The sequence below is a fragment of the Diadema setosum genome, chromosome 4 (assembly GCF_964275005.1).
Source record: "Diadema setosum chromosome 4, eeDiaSeto1, whole genome shotgun sequence".
Lineage (NCBI taxonomy): Eukaryota > Metazoa > Echinodermata > Echinoidea > Diadematoida > Diadematidae > Diadema > Diadema setosum.
In genome coordinates, this window is record NC_092688.1 from 41190495 (window position 1) to 41211397 (window position 20903).

The following is a 20903-nucleotide window of genomic DNA, read 5'->3' on the forward strand; positions in this document are numbered from 1 at the left end:
TTTGAAATTACGTTGTTACTCCAACGAAGCATAGAATAAAAACGAATCAACCAAATATTATGATCTTGGTGTCATTTTCTTTTGCATCATATACACTATTTAATCTAGGCAACACAAAAAGGGCTTCTACAATAAGGCCACCAAAATCGACCATCCCTCCTTATTATGGCCAGCTCATATAAACCTGGACAATCCCAAAGAAAATTTCCACATGCCACAATCCACAAAATCAACTATATCTTCAGAAATAGATATGTGTTACAAAAACAGATCAATATACGATGTTACTGTTCAATGAACATTTCAATTCAGCGCCCTAGCTGGTGTACAGTGGAGCCCTTACGGCTTTACTCTTGCTCAACGAAGTTATTAAGCAATACAACAGAGGATGTTGGTGGACCATCACCCATTCCCAGCCCATACACATACTTTTGCAAATATGTTATGTATGACTGCACTGCCAGCAGTAGTTGATGTCCAACACATAAGTAAGTTTGAAACATACATCTACTGCTTTCAGCAGAGATGTGCAAGGGATCGCATCTCCTTCAACAGCCACGAATGCCTGCTCCGGATTCTTTCTCCCCCCGAAGACCAGGACATGAGGTTCTCGTTTCCCTTCCAAATACATAGGCAGGTTCGTCCCATCTATATGTAAAAACGCAAATAAAGAAATTTCTCTAATAGCTTTAATAAGAGATTAACAAACACAAAGAAGACAAATATTCAAAATTTTGATCCACAACCAAGGCATAAAAGAGAAGTGCTTTTGAATAATCTAACCAATATAAAAACAGAAACATCAATCAGTGTATCAAACATGAATTCTGTTGATATACCATCATAAACATTGGGAGATTCATTCATTTTCTGAATTTGGAAAAAAAATATTGCCAATGAAAGCCCCCTTCATCTACATGATTTTGCCATGCCACTTTTATATCATTTTTTTTTTTTACATTTCCTTCTGCACACCTCTATCTTCAGCCCTTCACCAGTTTATGGTTTTAATTTACTTGATCTTGCCTTACAATACAAGCAAGCAGACAGTGAGATAATTCCAGCTGCAATAAACTATGGACATACGAAGCACATTTTATTATGGTGACTGTAATTGTTATCATTATCATTAGTAGTAGCACTAGTGGTGATACAGTTATTAGTATTCTTATCATTATCATTAATAGAAATTCCATCGATTACTTACTAAATGAACAGGAATCAGCAAGCATTTTCAGAGCAATTTGACTATATGGTGAATTAAAGGATAACTAAATGTCAATTAAAGGATAAAAGGAATGTGTTCACTTGACTGAATATAGATCTCAAGTGACAACTATTTCATAGCATGTCAACTGACCCATTCACACAACACAGGGTATTGCACTATATTCAGTGTTAGATCCCTATTTCTATCATCACCTTCTCGACATTGATGAATGCAGGCATGCTCTCTTCCATAGTTGCACGCTGTACACTTCTCTGCCCGTTTCTTCACCCCAGCTGGAAACAACAGAGGAAGAACCTGTAGAGCCAGGTTGCTCTTCTCATCATCTAAGGAGAACACAAACATTAGCAGACAAGTTCATGAAATGTGGCACGTGGAGTTTTATTATCTTTTTAATACTTTCTCTCTGTAAAAATTCAAATGACAAAGAAGATACACATTTCAATTCCAATCATCCCTTATAAAGGTTGCATTCTCTAGAGGGTTGCATTTTTTTTCAATCTATTACCAAAATTAGTTTTATTTCATTTATTCATATCAGAGTTTTTAATTGTAAATCTTTATCAAGACTCAGGAAAAGATTCATATTTTTCAAGGATTTCAAAAGATCAATAGATTATGTATCAAATTAAAGAACATTCAATGGTCTTTTAACCTGGTATTTGAAACAAAGAGAAACTTAATGCATGAGTGAACACATTCATTTTTCTCTTCTAATGGATCCAACCCCCCCCCCCTCCCCCCGTCAAAAAAAAAAAAAAAAAAAACTACTACAGATGAATCCTCGACTGCACAGGGTCAAAATTTATGTCTCCACCTTTGCCAGATCAGGAATTTGACAGTGTCAATTTGAAATGTATTACACAAAGTGGAAAATAAAATCTACTTAAATGACGTTGCGTCAGGCCCATTTCATATTGATCTAATGGTTCTCAACACTTAACCTGATTAAGCCCGGGCTATTTTGGCGGGGCAGCAGCTCGGGAAGGGTGTGATGTGAATAACAAGTGTGTTATGCAAATAGTGGCTGCCGGCCAGATCAAATAATGTCAACGGTGGGCGAGGTCGAAGGTCATTGACATTACGTTTGCACGTAAACCATGCAGATTCCCCATCTATAGGCCAATGTTGTGATCCCAACTCTATAAATATGATCGTTGTCCCTCTCATATGCAAGTATGATTCATGTTTGATCCACCAAATAAATAGTTAGCACAAGAGTGTCCTTTTCACATATATAAACGCAATGACCTTGACCTTTAAAATTGTGACCCCAATATCTGCTTAGATCATTGTCCCTCCTATATAATGCATACACGAGTCAAATGGTTAAGTTCCCGTGAGAATTGTGCTATTTTCATGGTAATGTGATACCTGAATGTGGATCTTCGACATTGAGAATCTTCTTCCACTGCACTTGTTTTTCTGCATATTCCAGAACTCTTGCTGACATTTTCGGCCATTTTTCGAAGAGGGCATCTGCAGAGTTCACTTTCGAAAAGTATCCGAAAGTCTTGATCAACCTGTGATATATAAAATCAGAAGTTAACATGTAGGCCTTTCATTATAAAATTAACAAACCCCAATCATAACTTATGCATCATCAAAAATAGGATTTCATGATTAATTATTAAAAGATATTGAAAATTTCATGGTAAGAGCAAAGGGAAAACACATAGGATGTTCAAAATAAGACATTTTTGGATCAAAAGTCAAATTTATCCATTTATAAGATGTTACCACCTTATCCTACCTCATTCTCAATTACATTTTGGAAATCCTCTGGAAATTCATTTTTGAAAATGTATCTTTAGGGATAGAATTGAAATACTTTAAGTTATGACCACTTTGATCCTGATAGGTGCACAATATTTAGGTGTCCTAAAGGATACTTTTTTGTTTAACTTAAAAACTAGAAATGTCGCTGTGCCACTGGTATGCCTCCGCCATATCACATTATTCTCCTAATGGGTACAGAACATATTGCCAGTGTGAGACCATAATATAACATGACTGGCACACAATCATTTTCTGGGGATTATAAACCCAGTTCCATGACAGTACTTAGAGCCACATCAGTTTGTCGAATTTCCTTTTAGATATGTCAGTGTCATTAGACTTTTAATTCTAGACTTAATTATAGTACATACACAGCCCTGTCGCTCAACCGGCTCCGCACGGCGTCTGGTCGGGCTATTCTAGACTAAGTCTAAAACTATTTTACACGCAAGTGCGCGCTTGCATAGTGAATGAGTGTGAACCTATTTCACGATAATGCCTCTAGAGCTTCTCACTATTTAGGGGTTCTATATGAAGGCTAGACCTTTTGTCTGGAACTGGTGGTAGTTTCTACAGTAGACCTATAGATCCGAGGTCTAGGCACCATTGTACCAAGCGCAAGTGTCAGTTAGATCTAGACCAAATGAGAAGAGGACTGAAAGGGCTTAAACTAGCAAAAATGAATACGTTGTAGTTAGAAGATCTAGACTAGATGTTCAATTACCAAGTATCTAGATCTATGTGTATTTGACTATATTTCTAGCTTATCGTATCAGGAAAAGATCAAGCAACTAAGACTAACTGCTAGATTCTAGTACGGTACTTTACACGCAAGTGCACGCGTGCGAAGAAGTGAATGAGGACCTATTTCACAATAATGCCTCTAGACCTAGTACTTTACCTACATCCTTATACTATAGATCTACTAGAGTTCTTCTACATGATGAAGGCTAGACCTTTTGTCTGGTACTACTGGTACTGGTAGATAGGTCTAGGTCTACACTACAGTACAGAGACTCGATAGATAGATCACCGGTCTATAGGCTACCATTGTACCAAGTGCAGTTAGAACTAGGTGCCAAATAGATCTTGGACCGAAGGAAAGAGGACGGGTGGGGACTGACAGGGATGAGCCAAAATGAATTAAGCCCCCTAAAATGACGGAGATCGGCTCGTTCGCCTGTGACTTGCGAGTGCGCGGTTGTTTGTGAATTCATTCGAAAAGTGAACCTTCTGCTACTCAGTAACAGTTAATTGAAAGGTGGTGAAGTGCGGTAAATCTGATTACATCACCGTAATCGTCTCTAACCAAATTAGTAAAGACCTCCCAATATTGTAACAGCATATCTTACAATTGCTTGAAACCATGATTTTGTCACAAAGCCGATTTTGGGGGGATTTTTTTTTTTTTTTTTTTTTTTTTGCCATGTTCACCGATGTTTACGCTGCTAATCATTGCCGCCCAACAACGCAACGGTTCATGCAGTACGTTTTACACATTTACTTAGGCTAGGCGCGAACAATTTGAGGCAACTTGATAGGCCCAAGGCAGCAGCAGCTCTCCCCCGAGCTCGCCCAATTTTAGCGAATTATCTTTTTAGATAATACTGAATCAATACCTAATATGCATGAAGCTGTACACTACAAGCTTCTAAACACGATTTAAAATATGCTACAAAATAAATACAGCACTTACCCTCAAAATTTTTGATAAATTTGTCGAGGCCCCACTCAGAAAGCTTGTCATCCACAAACTCCATTTTGATCAAGTACGTACTAACGTACGTACGTATGTACGTGGCGCTTGCTAGTATGCTAGGGTAGATGCGTTATACGCTCAGCATACACTCCTCACGGATCGTGCGATCGAGTACGCTTTTGCTCTCTGCCTGCGCCGCCATCTAGCTCTTTGCGTGCAGCGCGCAGACAAGAGCCAATCACGTTTCAAAGAAGTGTTGACAAGACGGTTCTAGCTAAAGCGTAAAAACGATTGACTCGATTGTAGTCAAATTTGCTTGAAAGTTGATAGAATTCTAGTCAAAATAACTAGAATTTAGTTGAAAAAATATGAACCAAAAATCTAGTCACAAAATGACTAGATATTTTTAAGAGTGTAGTGGCTGGAGAAAAAGGCTAGAGACAGAGGTATTCAGAGCAAAACTGACACTCAATCAGATGGCATGATTTAAAGGGATAATATAGTTTTGGTTGAGATGAGAAATTAGGTTTTATTTTTATTACACGATAATTAGAAACCACTTAAAGGGATGGTATGGTATAGTACTGGCTGAGATGAGGACTGAGCTCTTAACTTTTTGTGAGATATTACGAAACCACTTATGAAATGTTGCAGAGCAGAGAATAAGAGGAATTAAAAGTTTACATTGTACTTGATGACATTCGGATTTGAAATTGCTGAGATATTCTAGTACAAAGCAAACAAAGTGGTCCATCAAAGGTGGGTCCCACCTTTTCTTAGAACAATTTCATCTTACTTTGTTGTTGGTTTTCTCAGCCATTTCCAAGCCGATATTCACGAAATTAACTTTCAAATGCTCATAAAATTGTATGTCTTTACATACAATGTAGGCCTTCACATGCAGTACGTCAAACATCATATTTTTGCTGCAAAAGAACTATACTGTATGTCCCAAAAGAGATTACAACGGGAGCTCCGCAATGATATCTTTTAAAATAGTGAATCAATCTAAATACAAATTCAGGGTATGAAACTATGACTCATTGCCCACATCTTACAGAAAATCCCATTCCATTTGCTTCAGTGGTCAAAGAGAAATGAGGAATTTTGTAGAGGATGTCAGGAATCTCTTCCCTCCAAGTTTTGTCTATTGTATTCACACACGAGAGCATCGAAGTGTTAAACTTGGAGGAATCAGACTCATGACATGCTTTACAACAATCCACGTTTCTCTGTGACCGCTTAACCAAATTGAATGGGGTTTTCTGCAAAATAGAGCTAAGATGTTATATTTCAAGACCTTGAAGTAGCATTTAGACAGTTTAATCATATTGGATGTTATCAATGCAAAAATCTGATTGTAATTTTTTTTTTTTTGGGGGGGGTACATACTGTACAGTTCATAGTATGAGAAAGACTGAGAGTGAAAGAGAAAGTGTGTATGTGTGAGAGAGAAAGGGACAAGAGCTTTAATTTTTTATTAGGTTACTCATATTACACATCACTTATATGTCCTCATATCCATTTGTGAAACTTTATCTCAAATTGACTGTAGTGTTACACATATCTTTTTTTTTTAATCAAATGGAATATAAAACTTGTATGAAATGTGGAATATAGAACAAGAATTTTAAAAAAATGGCAAAAGATGGAGAAAAGAATATAAGGAGATATAAAGCCTGCTGTAGATTCCAATTTAAAATGTCTTATGTGTACTGTGTACAGCTGTATCTCCATCATCTGGAAGAATCAACTGGCAAGATTAACGACAGGGAAAATTTGATAGTTTGTGGTTTCCCTTCTGACATTGGGCCAGCTATAATTAGTGACATCTTGTTTGCACATGTGCACTCGCACAGAAAAATTATTTATGGAATGCCTTTACATACGTCGTAATACTGATGGGTGACCAAATGCATTGTCTTAAAATGCATCAGACATCGCTATGGAGGCTAGCATTACAGTGACTTCACTTCTTCAATAGTGGACTGTCATGATTGCAATGCAGTTGGTTTCGTACATGTATTAAAACCATAGCAGTAAAAGTATTGGCAAGCCCATGAAATGTCTACTGTATACGCTGAATATTTCGTGAGGTTTTTATTTTCGCGAATTTCGCAAGTCAGCTACTATTTGCGAGTCATCAGCTACTATTCGCGAAATTAAAAACACGCGAAAATATTGACTCTGATCCTGATATGAATGCGACGTACGCGTACACATTTCTCTGTTCAGTACAGGACTCCTGCACGGTCGCGAATTTAACCACTTGCAAAATCGTCGGGAAGTCTTGATTTGCGAAAATTTAGACTTGCGAAATAATAGTATGGCGTATACAGTATGTATATGCCTTTGCCAAAGTTTCATAGAGAGAACTTTAAAACCAGAGCAATTTGACTGTAGAGTGCAATCAACTGGGATGCTCCCATACTCAAACACAAATATTACTGTTCATCTATCTGAGAATACTTTCCATTCAAACAAACTTTGTGTTAACTTTCAGATGACTACAACTGCAGAACAATACTTGTTTTCCCAGTTCCTGTTTGTACGAAAATCAGAATACAATTGTTTTGATGTTTTCTCAAGCAAAGTACATTTAAGACAAAACCCACCATTTTCAGAGAGGGAAACAACAACAAACCCACATGAATTACCAGAATGAAATCTGGCAGTCTTACTATGTAAATCAAAAGCATTAAAAAGTTATTGCACTAATATCCTTTGTTTGTTTTTGTCTGTTTGTTTCATTTTATGCTTTCTGTTTTCAGCGGGTAATTTGGTTGGTTCAGAAAATTAAAAATAAGAAAGAAAAGAAAATATAAGACAAATTTCCGTTCACTGAAGCACAAAGTGATAAACTAGTCAGGGGAAATGTTGTTAAGTTTTTTCATTACAGATTTTTTTTTGTGTGTGTGATTCTTTGCTGAAGAGCTAAATTTCAAAAGAGTAGCCGATTATTTCTTCTGTCAGAAAAGAAATATGCAGTTTTACATAATAATCACCTGGTATTACAACAAATGAGCGATATGAGCTCAATAGACTTCAGATGATCTTCAGAAATGTACAGATAGGTATATGGACAGAGTGAGAGACTGAGAGAGAGATAGAGAGATAGAGAAAGATAGAATGATATATATGTATAATATATATATATATATATCTTTCATATTCAGGAACATCAATCAGGCAATTCCAGACTTTTTAAACGATGCTCACAGAAAGCTCATCACTTCATCATGCCAGTCTCATCCTTGATGGCCTAATCCCATCTTCCTAAAATTAGCATTTAGATTGGGATATGAGCAGTATCTCTCTCTCTCTTTCTCTCTCTGTATATCTGTCTATCTCTCTCTCTATCTATCGGTCTATCTCTCTCTCTATCTATCTGTCTATCTCTCTCTCTCTCTATCTATCCATCTATCTATCTATCTATCTATCTATCTATTTATCTATTTATCTATCTATCTATCTATCTATCTCTATCTATCTCCCCTCTCCCTTCTCTATCTCTCCCTCTCTATCTTCTCCTTTCAAAGCCGTGATATCACGATTTGCTCATCCCGGTAAAGGATTTGGCGTCGATATTGGAAGATTTACGGCAAGGCTCGCGAGCCGTCATCTCCCCCAACGCCGGGCAAAACACAGCACGACCCTGAGGGACGCGAAAGATTTCCTGTCTACCAAACTTGTTATCTAGTCGCAAAGTGAGATATGAATCGGCTAAATACCTAGTTAAATTCATTGTATATGTTCATCTCATGTCACTTTAGCAAGAAGAGAAGAAGAAAACAACAGAGAGAACTGCAAGTCTGTTGAATGTAAATGGTGAGATGGAATCCTCCTACTTTTTTGCATAATCAATTCTTCTTCTTCTTTTTTTTTTGTCAGTAAAGGCTTAACGAGCAGAAATTGCTGATTATATAGGAAGATTTTCATATCACTCTTGAGAGAGAATGGTAATGGACACTTTTGGCTCCCTGTCGACACGATTGGTAAAACTCTCACGGGCGAGGTTTGGGAGAAGAATATGAAATTATATTTCAAGAAAATTCCTTGCAATATGAATATATATTGGGGGATTGAATGCACTGTACTGGGGATTGACTGCACTGTAACTGAGGATTTTAGAGCATACCAAGTTGACATCACCATGGACCTGCAGAGAGTGAAGATGAAATGAACACACCTCAGGACACTTGCCGAGCAATACATACATCAGATTGCAAGAGCAGGTATACTACTGTACACACCATATATTTTGGCATATGTTTTTAATAAATCAAGACTTGCATGACAATATTACGGGTGGCTAAATTTGTTGTTGAGAACCACAGTGATTGTATGAGAAATAATACGCATTGCTCCTTCAAAAGTAGGAAAGTTTAGTGATTCTCAATCTTTGAGATAATAGGCCTACAAGTTATGAAGAATTTGATTGCAAAAGGATAACAATAATCCTATACACTGATGTCTTGCAAATAAACGCTTCGATATATGCCAAACTGTACCACTAAACAAAACAGATCTGGAATTGAATTTGAGCATCTCCCACAAATGAAAATATAACAAAAGAAACAGTCAAATGATAGTACTTGCAAGCCGAGATGCAATGATACGGTGTATCATTTACTACATTACTTTGTGTCTCTCCTGAGCATGTTTATAAATACTGAGTGCTGTCAGCAATCCTGTAGTTTAAAAAAATGCATTCAACAACCTACAATGCAGATTACCTAAATAGTGGTGAATAACCATCAAATTCATAGAACTTATTAAGAAATTGGCAATGACCCTGGCAATGACTTATACTACATAAAAAGAGACTGTGTTTATTACGTTGTGATTTTGGAATACAGCACCAGAGGATTGGTGCAACAACATAACTTGTTATCATTATAGTGGCACTTTACACCGACGCAAATCAGTGGGATCCAAACCTCGAGATTTGCATCAAGATCTAAAAATCTCACTAATAAACAGCAGGATAAGCATTGCAATCCAAACCTCATCAAATATTACGATTATCTTGATTACTGTATTTAAGATACAGCACAATAATTTGTATGACTCTACTCCACTGCGCCATATTAAAATCTCTCCCCACACAGCCATCCATATACTATTTGTACCTTGTTGATGAAATTTATTCTTCATTTATGCAGCAGCAGCAGTAGCAGCACAGTAAACGCATGTGGGTGCAGTCAGCACCCGTATACTCTTATCCCCCCCCCCCCTTACCCCCACTCAACATCGGCATTCACCTGCTCCAACTCTTGTGTGTGGGAGGAACCAAAGGGGGGTAACTACTTGCCACAAATAGCCTTACAAAGACTATTCCAGGATTCGTACAAGCCTGAAGAATCTTTGGGGGCTTTTTAAGGGCTATTCAAGGACTGTTTCTGTCTTTTCACCGAATTTTTTTTTTTGGTCTACTTTATTTTTCCCTGCATTCCTCTGAGGAACAGAGAAATTACAAAAAGAACACAAAACATTTTCTCGAGAAAAGTGGCAAGTTGATGGCGCCATTGCCACACCTTATAAAGTGATTTTCAGCATTGTTTTTCAAATATTGTAAATATGAATACAGACTAAAACTCTCAATTCAACAAATTATATAAGTGGGACTTCCGTCATACTGAATTTTGCTCTACCCATCAACATCGGATTGATCATAGAGTGGCATTTTACTGGATCGAAGGACAGACAAAAGTTTATGCAGTTGCTCGAGTGATTGCAGAATGCAGTTTGAGAGACAGGACATGCTATAAGCTGTTTGCTAAGGATATTGGCAAGTCAGAAAACACACAGGAGCTGAAAAATGAGGTGTTTCGGGCTAGAAAGGCTCAAGCCTTCCCTCGAAACCGAGAGAACAAGACCTGTTGATGTTTGGATGCCTGCCACGTCCAATAGAAGAGGTAACCCCTGGTGAGTGTGTGGGTTGCCCCCATTCCCATACCCCCCCCCCCCCAACCCACCCTTTACTACTGAGTGCTTTTTTGGTGTGTGTCAAAGGGGTGGGGGTGATAGAAATAACCAGGGAGGTGGGCCACCTCCATGAAATTACCTGCCACTCCAAGAGGGAACCCATGGTGCCAATGATTGGCATATGAACTACAAATATGGCTGCCACATTCCCAAACCTCTCAGGCTGTTTTCACACGTACCGAGAGTGTGCAATTTGTGAATCACGATTCTTGCGATGCATCACTAAGATCATGATCCACATGACGCATTTTGGCCGTGCACATGCAAACTGGAGTTGCAGAGGATGATTTGAAAAGTAATTCCAATTGTGATTCAACTGATGGTCGGGAGGCGTATTCCAATCATGATTCTCCAGAAAAACGATACAAAACAGAGATGCGTACAGATTGACCTCCAAATCGTGTTTTGGAGGGCAGAGCTCACGGTGACCTTTCAACAACGCCTTTCGCAGAAAAACTGTGCTCCTCAAATGCTCGCACTGCAGTCAAGGCATGCATTAAAGGTCCAGTTTACCTTTGGGAGCAGTGATTTCAAAAATTTTCAAGATTTCATATTTGATGCATATGTGTAGGTCTGTTGTATCATAAAACATCCTACCATATGAAATATTTGCAATAAAACCTAAAATATAAGGAGATATCAGGGTTTTTCTCAATAAACCGTAACTGTATACGGTTTAGTCTGGAAAATTGTTTATTATAACTATTGTTCACATTTTGTGTATTTAACAACACTTAACATCGATTATACGGATTCAAATTTTGACAGTGGTTGTTTCTATCCCTAACTCACATTTTAGAACTATTTTACAGCACTAATGCTTTCATCTGCAAATGGTAAATTATGCCTTTAATCACCGCTCAAGAGTGATTAATAGGAACTCAGAAAGAAGTCTTCCTCCCCTCCTTGCTCTGAAATTCAAAACTCCAGAATCCACAAAGCCTTCCTCAATCACGTGTATGGACGATAATTCACATTACAATCGTAATCGTAAACTGTAATTCAGCGTTGCAAGAACGTTTCTCAACCCGTGTGAAAAGGGCCTCAGATGGACCATGAATCAATCTTGCTAATTTTCTCTCCATCTCTCCCCTCTCTCTCGGAAGCCGCAAAACTCACTTAAACCTATCCATCGCAGTTGACGTCATGGCCTTTGATGCTCGAGCTGGCGATATGGGAAGGGTAGTTATGTGGATTAAAATGTATACTTGGCAATGTATACATATGCACAACAGTGACAGCGACGGACGTCGCTCTACGCGGCCATGATTTGCAGCGTAGGCAGGTGATCAGCACTGAAGATTATATCACCTGCAATTCGAGATACAGGTGGGCTTCACTGACATGAACGTGGCCTGGGAGCTCACCACATCCTTCCGTCCTATCTCAAGCATAGAGTATGAGACAGAAATGTGTAAACTGTGAATGCAAAATCAGATAACCTTGGTATAAACCGTATGCCACTTTTTAATTGTATTTAAAGTGAGTTTATTATCCAACACAGAAAATTATGATTATGTCAATGATACAGCACTCATTACATAACAAGAAATAATTATCACATATATTTTCATATTTTTTTATTTTTCAGCAGCTCAAATGTCAAATATCTCAAGTCAATGAAAATGGAAATATTGGTTTTTACATTTAAACTCTTCATAAAATAGGTAGGCTATATAATTATTATGTCTGTGTGTACACTGTACACATGTATATGTTGTAATTTACAATAAATCTTTTTCTCTTTTTTTTTTCTCTTTATGAAGACTGAGTTTATTGATTGCTTATCTGCAAACTCGAAGACGATGGCAGCGTGCATTGAACAAACGCGCACTTTCATTTACTCATAATATCACCAATACTAGCATGCTCTGAAGAGCACAACTGTCTGTTTTGCATATTAAGATCTCTTGTGATAGTAACAGTGCTCACTGCGTTAAATCTTTGACAGCACCTAAAATATACAGACTATCCACACTCACTGGTATTTACATGTAAGCACAGGAATTGGTATGTGGGACTGAAGCAACACTATTTGAATTGATTATTATTTCATTGATATTTCATTTGCAATACATACCCCCATGATTGGCCAATGCCACAAAAGGACAAACTTGGTTTAATCCAAGGAGAACAGTTGCATCCATATTTAATTATGTATCGATGGAATGCTCCTGGAACAAATCAGAGCTAATTTGAAAACTGAATGCTGCGCCAAAACCAATGGGATGTCTCCAACCATTATCAAGCATGAGAGGAGAGGGAGGAATACATATTGTTGAGTACAATGTATATTCCTATAGAAAATATGCAATAAAATCTACAATTATTGCCATTATTATCATTATTATTACTATCATTATTATTATCACTATTATCATCATTATCATCATTATATCTACAGTATTACTTTTGTTACCATCATTATTATTATCACTATTATCATTATCATTTTTACTATTACTATGATCATCATCAGAGGCGGATCCAGGAATTCCACAAAGAGGGGGCGCCTTTACAAAATTAAAGGGGGGTGCACGTACATTTGTACCCCACCCCCATTTGTTTCTTTTTATTTCTTTTGTTTTAATAAAAAAAAGGGGGGAGGCGCACGCCCGGTGTACACCCACCTGGATCCACCACTGATCATCATTATCATTACTGTGACTATCATGTTTAATCATGACTTTATTCAAGTTCAAGGCAGTGTGAGAATGACATAATATGTACAAAAAACCATGTCCACCGTTTCATTCAAAAAGAATGGCAGGTTAAAACACATACGTGAGATAAAAAAAAAAAAAAAAACTGTTGAAGTTTACATCACCATTATAATTCTTGCATAAATATATGATATGGTGAGCATGGTGGACACTGCGAAAGCTTTGTAGTTGGTGCAAGCAGAGTCTTTGGTATTCAAATTTATGAAATTCTTCCGTCGAGATGTTTTCATTGCAACTGATTGACAAATTGCCCTACATCGACGTAAATAAGCACTGAATTGATCAGTGTTTTAGTAGTAGCCATGATAAAAAATCATGGGCGTACATACTCGAGCAGGATTCGAACCTACGACCTCCTGATCACCGGACAGGCGTCATCTCCACTAGACCACCGAGCTTTCGCCCGACAGCAAGTGTTGGTTCTAATCCTTATAGCATGCAGCGGGTACTGCTTTGTTATTCAAATTTATGAAATTCTTCCGTCGAGATGTTTTCATTGCAACTGATTGACAAATTGCCCTACATCGACGTAAATAAGCACTGAATTGATCAGTGTTTTAGTAGTAGCCATGATAAAAAATCATGGGCGTACATACTCGAGCAGGATTCGAACCTACGACCTCCTGATCACCGGACAGGCGTCATCTCCACTAGACCACCGAGCTTTCGCCCGACAGCAAGTGTTGGTTCTAATCCTTATGGCATGCAGCGGGTACTGCTTTGTTATTCAAATTTATGAAATTCTTCCGTCGAGATGTTTTCATTGCAACTGATTGACAAATTGCCCTACATCGACGTAAATAAGCACTGAATTGATCAGTGTTTTAGTAGTAGCCACGATAAAAAAAAATCAGTTGCAATGAAAACATCTCGACGGAAGAATTTCATAAATTTGAATAACAAAGCAGTACCCGCTGCATGCTATAAGGATTAGAACCAACACTTGCTGTCGGGCGAAAGCTCGGTGGTCTAGTGGAGATGACGCCTGTCCGGTGATCAGGAGGTCGTAGGTTCGAATCCTGCTCGAGTATGTACGCCCATGATTTTTTATCATGGCTACTACTAAAACACTGATCAATTCAGTGCTTATTTACGTCGATGTAGGGCAATTTGTCAATCAGTTGCAATGAAAACATCTCGACGGAAGAATTTCATAAATTTGAATAACAAAGCAGTACCCGCTGCATGCTATAAGGATTAGAACCAACACTTGCTGTCGGGCGAAAGCTCGGTGGTCTAGTGGAGATGACGCCTGTCCGGTGATCAGGAGGTCGTAGGTTCGAATCCTGCTCGAGTATGTACGCCCATGATTTTTTATCATGGCTACTACTAAAACACTGATCAATTCAGTGCTTATTTACGTCGATGTAGGGCAATTTGTCAATCAGTTGCAATGAAAACATCTCGACGGAAGAATTTCATAAATTTGAATAACAAAGCAGTACCCGCTGCATGCTATAAGGATTAGAACCAACACTTGCTGTCGGGCGAAAGCTCGGTGGTCTAGTGGAGATGACGCCTGTCCGGTGATCAGGAGGTCGTAGGTTCGAATCCTGCTCGAGTATGTACGCCCATGATTTTTTATCATGGCTACTACTAAAACACTGATCAATTCAGTGCTTATTTACGTCGATGTAGGGCAATTTGTCAATCAGTTGCAATGAAAACATCTCGACGGAAGAATTTCATAAATTTGAATAACAAAGCAGTACCCGCTGCATGCTATAAGGATTAGAACCAACACTTGCTGTCGGGCGAAAGCTCGGTGGTCTAGTGGAGATGACGCCTGTCCGGTGATCAGGAGGTCGTAGGTTCGAATCCTGCTCGAGTATGTACGCCCATGATTTTTTATCATGGCTACTACTAAAACACTGATCAATTCAGTGCTTATTTACGTCGATGTAGGGCAATTTGTCAATCAGTTGCAATGAAAACATCTCGACGGAAGAATTTCATAAATTTGAATAACAAAGCAGTACCCGCTGCATGCTATAAGGATTAGAACCAACACTTGCTGTCGGGCGAAAGCTCGGTGGTCTAGTGGAGATGACGCCTGTCCGGTGATCAGGAGGTCGTAGGTTCGAATCCTGCTCGAATATGTACGCCCATGATTTTTTATCATGGCTACTACTAAAACACTGATCAATTCAGTGCTTATTTACGTCGATGTAGGGCAATTTGTCAATCAGTTGCAATGAAAACATCTCGACGGAAGAATTTCATAAATTTGAATAACAAAGCAGTACCCGCTGCATGCTATAAGGATTAGAACCAACACTCGCTGTCGGGCGAAAGCTCGGTGGTCTAGTGGAGATGACGCCTGTCCGGTGATCAGGAGGTCGTAGGTTCGAATCCTGCTCGAGTATGTACGCCCATGATTTTTTATCATGGCTACTACTAAAACACTGATCAATTCAGTGCTTATTTACGTCGATGTAGGGCAATTTGTCAATCAGTTGCAATGAAAACATCTCGACGGAAGAATTTCATAAATTTGAATAACAAAGCAGTACCCGCTGCATGCTATAAGGATTAGAACCAACACTTGCTGTCGGGCGAAAGCTCGGTGGTCTAGTGGAGATGACGCCTGTCCGGTGATCAGGAGGTCGTAGGTTCGAATCCTGCTCGAGTATGTACGCCCATGATTTTTTATCATGGCTACTACTAAAACACTGATCAATTCAGTGCTTATTTACGTCGATGTAGGGCAATTTGTCAATCAGTTGCAAAGAGTCTTTGGTATAATCTACAAGTTTCAGCATCATTCTTATAGATAATTCCAGCGTGCCTGCTCTAGAGCTTCCATAGCCGAGTTCTAAGACTCCTGCTGGTAGTCTCTGAATACGCTGCCGCTCTCGCTGAATTTTGCTGGTACCACCAGGTCTTGCGATTTCCCCTCGAATTGCATAAGTATTAAAAACAACAATGTATGATGTCTGTGAATGGTGATAATCCTTACCAGAGCTATTCATGGCAACCAGCATGAAATATCCAGCAACAATGCAAAGGATTGCACTTGGCTGGTTTTGGCTTTTCATTTTGAGACAATGACAACAAAAATCTTGTTTCTTTGCATAACACCCAAATTTCATGCCCCCCCCCCTCCCGATTTAATACTGTGTATCACTTGCTTCATTTGCCATTTGTCTGATACAAGAAAATGGATCTGCCAATGGGAGAAAATTATGTGCATATTGAACTAAATCAAAGTAGCCATGTTTGTGCAATTGCTGGTATTTGACATTTACAGCCATATATGTATTCTATGGTTTACTTTGAGCCAAATAGTTCACAGAATTCTACCCAAGATACAAAATTTGTACCAAGTGTAGGCTCTTCATGAATGTGAGTCTTGCTTCCAGACATCCAAGTGTTGGTCAATGATATTCCCTTTTACTACAGGGGATGCCAATCTTGTAAACAGCACTGCTGTATTCTCAGGGCTGAAAAGCCACATTTTTAGGAGGTGGAAATACAATATTTTTACCTTTCCTGCAATAGACATGTGAGGTAATACAATTTGGGGGAAACAGTATTTTCCATGAAACCTGCAGTATTTTTGGCAAAAAAATGTACACAAAATCGCAAAAACAGTAACAGTTGGCATCTCTGCCTATAGGCCCCTACTGACATGGACAACCACTTAATACTGCAGTGAATTTGCATACGTGCTTTTTGGTGTTAAACTTATCATTCAACAAAGGTACATTGTACCTGCTGATGTACAAATAGGACATAAAATGACTGAATCACTCCCTTTGGTAAACACGCACTTTGATGTCACCATTCCACGTGTTGTATGCAGCTAGGATAATACATACACTTGTACATTGTATCAGAAGTGCATTAGTCTGCTCACATTCAACATGCCCCACTGTTAATACACACACAGAGGGGAAGTCACTTGGGTGTGTAAAAAAAAAGAAAGAAAGAAAACAAACAAAGCACCTGTCTAGACGAACTGGGTAGCCTACATTCAGACTCATTCTTTTTTCTTTCCTTTTCTTTTGCGTACCTCAATGAGGCCGACTTTGCAACATATCGCAGAAAAGCTGCTAACCAATTCATATCGCTCAAACATGTGCTCATTCAATGAAAGGGTTAAAATCAACATAAAAGGATAAGTGGTTTTGATTAATAATGATGAAACCAGATTGACAAATCAATTTTTGACAAATAATCTGACTCGGGTCTGGAAAGTTATGCGACTATGCAAGAGTTCAAATGCTCATTAATTGCCTCTTACATGGATACCTCGAGATACATGTTGTACACATGTATATTTTATAGCTGCAAAGAGCTATATTGGTGCACTGTATGATTGTGATACTGCTTCCAATTAAATCACCACGTGATGCTCAAATAAAAATTTGTATTCAATTGATGTATGCAAGTGCGTAGTCTGAGCAAGTGTGTAATGTTCAAGTGTGGGCCCATGTACTGAAATTTTTGTAAAGCACAATCAGATTAAACATCTTATTCATTTTCATTCAGGACAAAAGCCATGCTCCAGAGGTGTCATAATTATGCTGTATAAAACTGTATGACATGAAGATTTCCCTAAAGGAAAATTTCATTGTGAAATGAAATTGGTGTAAAGTCACAAAGTCAAAATCTGGTGTAAAGTCACAATTTCATTGTAACTTTACACCAGATTTACAGTGGAATATCACTCCTTACCTTCTTTTATCTCTTCAATATCGCCCCTCCTGTTAGTTTAACTGATTATTCTGTTTAGCTCCAAAACTGATTATCTCAATGGAGTTCAAAAGTATCTTTTGCAGGTAATAGTTACGTTCAGACGGCAGGCCCTAACCTCAAGGTTAGGAAACCTCCAGGTTTAGCTCTTACCCCCTAACTACGACGTGTGTCCACACGACGAAACCTCAAGGTTAAGCTTCTGCCCCCCCCCCCCTAACTACGAGTGGGTCCCACTCGATGTTAAAACCACAAAACCGTAAGTTTCAGCCCACACTGCTAACAAGGCGTCTATTTATTCTGTAGTCCAACCCTGTCGGACTCGCTTACAGGTACTCTTTTTCTCTGTCATGGTATGCAGAGATAGCACTGCACTGATGACTTTATGCCTTTATGAAGCTATTCATCGAAAACATTTTTTTAGCGTCGGAGAAGAATATAGAATACAGTAGCGAGTTCGACATGTTCAGTTTCAGAGATCAAGTGCATGGGAAGAAAAGATGATGTTGTTGTGTCGTGCGTCATAGGTTTTTCATGTGTAGTGTATTTGTGGTGTACGTTTGGGAGGTTGACCCGGAAGCAGAGGGAAAATGTGGGGGCTGGAGTTTGCGGCGAGGTCACTCTTAAAGGGAAGGCAAACCCAAACAGCAATGTGGATTGAGTAAAAGCATTAGCATTAATAGAACACATCATTGAAAATTTGAGAAAAATCGGACTATCGATACAAAAGTTATGAATTTTTAACGTTTTGGTGTTGGAACCGCTGGATGAGGAGACTACTAGAGGTTATGACGTATTAGTGGACAACTATATAAAGAAAATATAAAAGGAATTTCACAAAAATTCCTTTTTCTACCAAAATGAAAGAGCTCTTGACTAACCACTTTCAGAAAGCAGGGTGAATAAGTGCTACCCCTCACATAGGTCAGTATCAAGTTGAGGGAATGTATAATTTTCATGAAAAATGAATTTTTACCGATTTCCCTTTATATTTTCTTTATATTGTAGTCCACTCATACGTCATAAACTCTAGTAGTCTCCTTTCCCAGCAGTTCCAACACCAAAACTTTAACAATTCATATCTTTTGCATCGATTGCCCGATTTTCCTCAAACTTTCACTGATGTGTTCTACTAATATTACTGCTTTCACTCAATCCACATTATTCTTGGGGTTTACGTTCCCTTTAACTTCGAGTTTGTTGTTTTTTGTGTCCACACGGTGCTTAACTATGAGTGGGGACCACCCGCAGCTCGTGGTTAGAGCGCTAACCATAAGATTTCTCGTGGCTCGAAACATCGAGCAAACCTCGAGGTTTGCTAACTACGAGTGCATCTTCACGGTCCCTAACTACAAGCTCTAACCTCGAAGTTTCCTAACTTCGAGGTTAAGGGCTCCCGTCCGAACGTAACTATTATCTACAATTTATACAAATGGATGTGACTGAATGCTGCCCCCCCCCCCCCCAAAAAAAAAAAAAAAAATTTTCTTTAAGTTGTGTTTTCAATACATGATTTGCAAACATAATGTGGTAAAAAAAAAATACAAAATAGACAAAAATATGAGGTTGATTGAGCAAACAACAGTACAGCATTGGTTTATGTACAGCTTGTAATATTAGGTACATGTACAGCTGAGTTGTATTGAATACTGTATACGCCATATATTTCGCTAGTCTAAATTTTCGAGAATTGGGAATTCCTGACGATTCCGCGAGTGGTTAAATTCACGATCGTGGAGTCCTGTATTGAACAGAGAAATGTACATGCGTACGTCACATCCACATTGGGATCTGAGTAAATATTTTCACGTCTTTAATTTCACGAATAGCACCCAACTCGCGTAATTCACGAAAATAAAAACCTCGCGAAATATTTGGCATATACAGTACTCTATAGTACCTAAACACGCACAGAGGTGGCAAATAAACAGCCATACTTCATACAAATGTACAGGAAAGCACTCAAGCGTGAGGAATAATGTGATCAAAGATAGCGCTGCATCAGAAGCAAAGCAAAATGAATGCATTCAGTGAATCAGGTCGAAGTCGCTGAACATAAGATAAATTCTTTCAATCATACAGCCCACATCTAAAAAAAAATACATAATTGTACATATTATTATTCTGGGTTATGTTCCATTAACCACATTCCTTCCCTCCCATCAACCACCATCTCCCTCACCCCTTTCAATATTCCTTGCCATAATGTTTCTCATAGAGTAAACTTTGCCTTGACTTGATAAAATTGATTTATACAGTGCACTCCCGTTACAACAAACACAGTTATGACAAAATTCCGGTTGTTAATACAATGAAATGAGAATCCAGGTCATAGAATTTTCTGCTCTATGTTTTTTATTGTTTATTTGTTCGGTTATAATGAAATTTCTACATATAATAAAAGAAAAACTGCCGGTCCCAAGGACTTTATTATAACGAGAGTCCACTGTACTTTATGGATAAATTACAAGAAAGACACAAACACACCCTGCAGTATGTTTCCTACTGCAGAAAGTTGTTTACTACAGCCAACAAGTTTTAATTGATGGCAACTACCACAAAGACACAAATAATGTTAATTCATCATTTTGAAGAATAACCACATTCATGATCAATTATTAGCTTTTCGAGTAAAATCACACCAGGTCACTCATTACCCTCTTCCCACCCACCTCACCTTTGTTCCTCCTTCTTTTGTGTGTCATAATCCTAGAGAACTTTTTTTTAGTCGTTTTGTTACGAGGAAAGGGCCGTCATCTCATCAAGCATTGTTTACAAATCTACGTAT

At 38.4% G+C, this 20903-nt stretch overlaps 1 protein-coding gene and 1 pseudogene across 1 annotated transcript in view; both read right to left on the reverse strand.

Annotated features, from left to right (window-relative positions):
• LOC140227256 (signal peptide peptidase-like 3) overlaps window positions 1–20903 on the reverse strand; it is a 158698-nt gene that overhangs the window by 115126 nt on the left and 22669 nt on the right. The gene's annotated exons all lie outside the window — the stretch shown is intronic.
• On the reverse strand, window positions 90–4766 carry LOC140227255 (uncharacterized; annotated as a pseudogene).